The sequence below is a fragment of the Sciurus carolinensis genome, chromosome 7 (genome assembly GCF_902686445.1).
Source record: "Sciurus carolinensis chromosome 7, mSciCar1.2, whole genome shotgun sequence".
NCBI classification, from domain to species: Eukaryota; Metazoa; Chordata; class Mammalia; order Rodentia; family Sciuridae; genus Sciurus; species Sciurus carolinensis.
The window spans coordinates 55,278,454-55,285,565 of NC_062219.1; positions in this window are offsets into that span (position 1 = coordinate 55,278,454).

Below are 7,112 nucleotides of genomic sequence, written 5' to 3' on the forward strand. Positions count from 1 at the left end.
GATGGATGGAATATTCTATATATGTCTATTAAGTCTAGGTTATTGATTGTGTTATTGAGTTCTATGGTTTCTTTGGTTGGATTTTGTTTGGAAGATCTATCTAGTGGTGACAGTGGTGCATTAAAGTCGCCCAGAATTATTGTGTTGTGGTCTATGTGATTCTTGAAATTGAGAAGGATTTGTTTGATGTACAGGGATGCACCATTGTTTGGGGCATAAATACTTACTATCGTTATGTCTTCCTGATTTATGGTTCCCTTAAGCAGTATGAAATGTCCTTCTTTATCCCTTCTGACTAACTTTGGCTTGAAGTCCACTTTATCTAATACAAGGATGGAAACCCCCGCTTTTTTACTGAGTCCATGTGCATGGTAGGCTTTTTCCCATCCTTTCACCTTTAGTCTGTGGATGTCTTTTTCTATGAGATGAGTCTCTTGCAGGCAGCATATTGTTGGGTCTCTCTTTTTAATCCATTCTGCCAGTCTATGTCTTTTGATTGATGAGTTTAGGTCAAAAATGTTCAGGGTTATTATTGAGATATGATTTGTATTCCCAGTCATTTGGGCTTATTTTTGATTTTTAAGTTGGCTTGGTTTCTCCTTTGAGTGATTTTTCTCTAAGGTAGTTCCTCCCTTTGCTGACCTCCATTGTTGTTTTTCATTTCCTCCTCATGGAATATTTTGTTGAGAACATTCTGTAGCACAGGCTTTCTATTTGTGAATTCTTTTAACTTGTTTATCATGGAAGGATTTTATTTCATCTTCAAATCTGAAGGTTAGTTTTGCTGGGTATAGGATTCTTGGTTGGCAACCATGTTCTTTCAGAGCTTGAAATATGTTGTTCCAGGCCCTTCTAGCTTTTAGAGTCTGGGTTGAGAAGTCAGCTGCTATCCGTATTGGTCTCCCCCTATATGTAATCTGATGCTTTTCTCTTGCGGCCTTCAAAATCCTATCTTTATTTTGAATGTTAGGCATTTTCATTATAATGTGCCTTGGTGTGGATCTGTTGTGATTTTGTGCATTTGGTGTTCTGTAAGCCTCTTGTATTTGATTTTCCATTTCATTCTTCAGGTTTGGGAAATTTTCTGATATTATTTCATTGAATAGGTTGTTCATTCCTTTGGTTTGTATCTCTGTGCCTTCCTCAATGCCAATAATTCTTAAATTTGGTCTTTTCATGATGTCCCATAGTTCTTGGAGATTCTGTTCATGATTTCTTACCATCTTTTCTGTTTGGGCGACTTTATTTTCAAGCTTAAATATTTTGTCTTCATTGTCTGAGGTTCTATCTTCCAAGTGGTCTAGTCTGTTGGTGATGCTTTCCATTGAGTTTTTTATTTGGTTTATTGTCTCCTTCATTTCAAGGATTTCGTTTGGTGTTTTTTGAGAATCTCTATCTCTTCGTTGAAATGATCTTTTGCTTCCTGCAGGTGCTCTTTCAGCTTATTGGTATTATCATTCATTGCCTGCATTTGCTCTCTTATCTCATCCTTTGCTTCGCGAATCATCTTAATCATGTATAATCTGAAGTCCTTTTCTGACATTTCTTCTAACATACTGTCATTGGATTCTATTACTATAGAATCTAGATTTGTTTGGATCATTTTCTTCCCTTGCTTTTTCATGTTGTTCATGTATCTTCCCCTCTAGCAGTGCAGATCTGGGGTATTGCAGATATCCCCCTATAGGCTTTAGTGGCCCTATAGGTTTCCAAAACCCTTTCTTTAAGGGGAGATCAATATTAGCAGTGCCCAAATCAGACACTATGCAATCCTAGACCAAATAGCCCCTATGAGGACAATAACAAAATTGTCATAATAAACAAAATGAGTTCAAATATTATCTTCGGTAAAACAAACAGGTTTGCAATAAGGTCTGCAGTTTCTAATGGAGGACAAAGAGGATGCAGAGGGATGTAGAATGTGACTGTTAATAGGATAAGAAAAGAATATACAGAAGTTCTAGAAAATAGAAAGGGTGAGAGTGTAATCAAAAGAAATCGGATGTTAGCATGCAAAAAAGGGCGAAAGAGACTCTGAGGGAACAGGTAAACAAAAGGAAAAGAAAGCAAGAAAAGTAAAGAAATAAAAACTTAAATTCTTTTAAAAAGGAGAAAAAAGAAAATCTACTGTATAACAGTCATATACTAATGAAACCTCCCAGTGTTCAGTAGCCTGATGCATGAGAGGTACCTGACAATGAACTTTAAGCCTCCAACAGGTGTCTCAGGATGGGATTTGCCCCACCTAAAAATCGGAGCTACGGCTTCCAGGATTATCCAAGATGTCTGCTCTGACTTCGAAATGTGTTGGCAAATGGGGAGCTGCAGCTCAGGGGTGGACGTGGTCAGCTGGAGGCCCTGGAGGCGGGATGCAGTTGGTCCGGCAGGGGTCCTGGAGGTTCGGTGTGTTTGGTGTGGTTGTGGGATCCTGGAGGCCGGGTGCAATCAGTCGGTCTGGGGTCCCGGTGATAGGGTGCAGTCAGTTGATCTGGGGGTCCTGGCAGCAGGGAGCAGTCAGTCGATGTGAGGGCCCCAGAGGCAGGGAGTGATCGGTTGGGCTGAGGGATCCTGGAGACAGGGCTCAGTCAGTCCGGCCAGGGGTCCTACGGGGCCTGGCTGTTGTCTCAAAATGGCGGCAGCCACGTGTAGTCAAACCTGCAGGTACTGTAACAGTGAACTTCCAGGCAGCAGCAGGCAGCTAGTGCTCCACTGGCGGTTGACAATCAGTTTGCTGACTGTTGTCGGACGATCGGGAGGTGAACCTTGAGCGTTGGGTGATGGATAGGAGTAAGGCAGGGGATGGACAGGCGAGAGGCAGGCAAATGGCCGATGATAGACGCCTGACAGTGAGCAATCTCCATTTTTGTATTTTATTTAGAGACAGGGTCTCACTCAGTTGCTTAGGGCCTTTCCAAGTTACTGAGTCTGGCTTTGAACTTGTGATCCTCCTGCCTCATCCTCCTGAGGCACTGAGATTATTCAGTCCTTTTTTATTTTTTGAGACAAGGTTTTGCTAAATTACTGAGGCTGGCCTTCTACCTCAGCTTCCCTGAGTAGCTGAAATTATAAGCATGCACCACTGTGTCTGGCCAGTAAAGGCTCATTTATTGTGCAGACTACAAATCCATTGTGGCTTCCTTTTCTAATGTTGCTAGCTGCCAGGGCCAATAGAAAGAAGACTTGAAAGGTCTTGTATTGGCAATCAGATGCTCCATGCAGAATGTCTGCTCGAAACTTATTGGCTAGAACTAGTCACATGGCTCTATCCAACCTACTTCCCCAGTTTTGGGGAGAAAGGAAAGGAACTCCATTTGGGCTAGATGGTAGTTTTTAGGAAGATGGTGCCAGGAAAGCTCCCTTTCTCTAAAGGAAAATCATGTTTTTCCTTTTATGATACGGGAGTTTTGCAATTACCAATAATAAAACTACTTAGGGTGCCAGGAGTTTTATATATATTATTATTATTTTTTTGTTACCAGGGGCACTTAATCCCTGGGCCATATCCCCAACCCATTTTATTTTGTTTTATTTTGAGACAGGTTCCCACTAAGTTGCTGTGGATGGTTTTGAACTTTTGATCTTCCTGCTTTTGTTTCCTGAGCTACTGGGATTACTGGTATGTACCACCATGATCAGCTGTACATATTATTTTAACTCCTTGTAAAAATTATAAAGTTTATAACAACTGAGAAAACTGTGACTTCATGAGGTTAAATTGGTAAATTAGAAGTAAATAGCAAGTGGTAGAATCATAGGTTGACAGACCACATGTTTAGAGCCAAATTTTATATTAGGTCGTATGCCAGTCATATACTATGATTGACATACTTTTCTCTATTTATTCCATCCAGTTTTATCTCTTTAAAAATTATTATATTAATCTTTTTAATTTAAAATTTTAATTGACATGATAATTGTACCTATTTATGGGGTATAATGTAATAATTTAATACAAGTATACAATACATAGTGATCAAATCAAGATAATTAGCATTTCCAGCTCCTTAAACATTTATCATTTCTTTGTGTTGGAAGCCTACAAATTCCTCTCTTCGAGTTCTCTATAAAATGTATACCACGTTATTGTAAACTGTAGTCAGTTTATTGTGCTGTAGTACACAAGAACTACTCTTATTTGATCTAACTGCATTTTGTACACATTAAGTGACCCTATATCTGCCTTCCTTCCTAGCTTCTAGTAAAAACTATTTTATTCTCTAATTCTATGAATTCAACTTTTTAAGTTCCCACATTTGAATAACATGGTATTGTCTTTTTTGTGCCTTATTTCACTTAACATAATGCCCTCTGTGTTAATATTTTAATTGTGTATTTTTAGTGATAATTTGAATATTCCTTTTTTTTTTTTTTTTTTTTTTTGGTGGTGCTGGGGATTGAACCCAGGGCTTTGCACATGCTAGGCAAGCACTCTACCAACTGAGCTATATCCCCAGCCTGATATCTTGAATATTCTTAACAAGGAAAATCATTTATAGCAAGTATAACAAAAGTATTCATATCTTTTGAAAATAACTCATGCTTACCAAGAAAGAAAACATTAAATTGTTGACAAATGGAGGAAAAAAAAAAAGAGAGGAAATCTGTATTTTTCTTTTTTTTTCATGGAGATTGTACCCAAGGACACTTTACCAAATGACCCACATCCCCAGCACTTTTTTATTTTTAATTTTTAATAGTTCATTCCTTTTTATTGGTAGGTAGTAATCCATAATATAGCTGTGTCTCAATGTGTCCATATAGTGGCAAAATTTTTAATGTAATTTCTAGTTATTGACTTTTAAACATAAAGCTGCTATGGAGAGTGGTGGTGCAGCTGTTTCCTTTGGATATACATCAAATTTTAAGAAGAAAGAACATCAGGAGCTAAGGATTCTGTGTAAACCTGTAGTTGCTGCTCAGGAAATAAGGATGCAGTCTCCAAATTGGTGGTTTACATATTCTTCACACGAGAGCTGTGTACTAAAGGAGAGAAGTCGTGTTGATCAGAGACTTTGGTGAAAACTGAGATAGTTGAAATGAATTTGCAGATGATACATGACTTCTCAGGTGAAAAACCTTAAGGGAGGACACATTCTGAGGCACAAGCTACAGATTATTGGGCAAGGGAATGATAGCAAGGCTGTGCAGTTTTAGATGGACAGAAGTGTTGAAATCTGAGCTGCAAGATGATGGCCAAAACAAAGGAGGGGCTGGAGGTGACTTGGCACAATGTCAATAGGCCAAGACTGCATACATTGAAGACATGGGAAGAAGAGAGTGAATAGCTAGTTGGGCAGAAAAATGATCTTTCAGGCCAAATTCATGCATGGTATGTATACTAAGACAATTACCATAAATGTGCACAAAGACTTATTTAGGGGATGTGTGTAACATTATTTATGATATATGAAACCAGCTTTATGAAATTATGTGCATTTCTCTAATGAAATCTTATGCATAGGGACTTACTATTAAAAGATTGAATAGAGTAATGGAAGAGAGATGCTTTATTAGGGTTTTTTTTCTAGGTAGTAGAATTGTGTCTTGCAGCATTGAGAATTAAGAACTTAGTTGAAAGCACCTAGCATGATACCTGACACATAGAAATCACTTGGGGAATGTTAGTTACTTTTGAATGTAGGGTAATAACTCAAGAGCTAGATTTTTTTTTTTTTTTTTTTGTCAAGGATATTTAAAGGGACATGCAGAAGAATTTGAAGAATGGTGGAAGTCCAGATGACCCCAGTCCTGGGCTAAAATAGAAGAAACTAGTAGCCTTGTCTACTCCAGATAATGGAAGCCCTTTGTATTTTAGGAAGTTGGAGAGGAAAAAGGGGTGGAGGAGGGAGTAGGATAAAGGAAATAGAAGGGAAGAAGGAAAAGGACTGGCTAGGCACTGTGGTGCACGCCTATAATCCCAGCTACTTGGGAGGCTGAGGCAAGTGGATCGCAAGTTCAAGGCCAGCCTCAGCAATTTAGCAAGGCCCTAAGCAACTTAGTGAGATGCTGTCTCAAAATTAAAAGTAAAAAGCACAGAACTTAACCCAAAATGAATGATATACCTAAACGTACAAAGTGCTGGCAAGCATATGAATCAACTGGACCGTTCTTACCCCACTGTGGGGAACATAAACTGTTACAATCACTTTGGAAAACAGTCTGGCTGTGTTAAGCATACATATATCATTTAAAGAAACATTTTGCTTCTAAAAATTTATACAAGAGAAATCATATTCCACATAAATACTTGTTCATTAATTTCCATAGCAGCTTTAAAAAAAAACACTTTAGTAATTTATTGTTATTCATGTTATGAAATACATTACAAGTGTCATGAATATATTCAGTTTATACAATCAGGAGATTTTGTAAATTTTTTCCTCAAATGAGAAGTACATAGACTATGTTAATATTTGGATGTACTAACAACTTTACAGGATTAAATGTGTATGAATTAATGTTCAGTCTTTTTTCTTCTTTCTTTCTTTTTTTTTTGGTACCAGGGATTGAACTCAGGGGCACTAGACCATTGAGCCACATTCCCAGCTCTATCTTGTATTTTATTTAGAGACAGGGTATGCACCACCATGCTTGGCAGAAATTTGGTTTTAAAAAAACAAAATACATTAAAATGTGCAAGTTTATAACAAAAACATTTATATTAAGAAATTTGAAAATTACCCAATTTTGGCAAGATTTTGGTGGAGTAATATAAACCCACCTTGTCATTTGGGACATCTATTAAGATTCACAAAGATTGTCATCTTCTGAGCCAGCAATTCCATCTATCAATATTAGTCCCAAGCAAAAAACTTTAAAAAGAGAAAAATGTTAAATATATGAAAATGTTTATTATAGTGTTAATTTTACAAATAACAAATGGAAAACAATATTGTATGGTTGAAATGAAATGTGTAATTAATAAAATGTGCTCTTATTGCAAATTGTAAGGATATCTGGAAGTGTTAAGTAAAAAAGATCTGCTAGATGTGACTACATGAACAAAAATATATGTATTCCATGACAAAGAAATATATAAATGGTGATAATGGCTGCTCTGTGATGTGGAATTACTACTGGGCGCTTTCATCCCAATTTTCACTATTCATGTA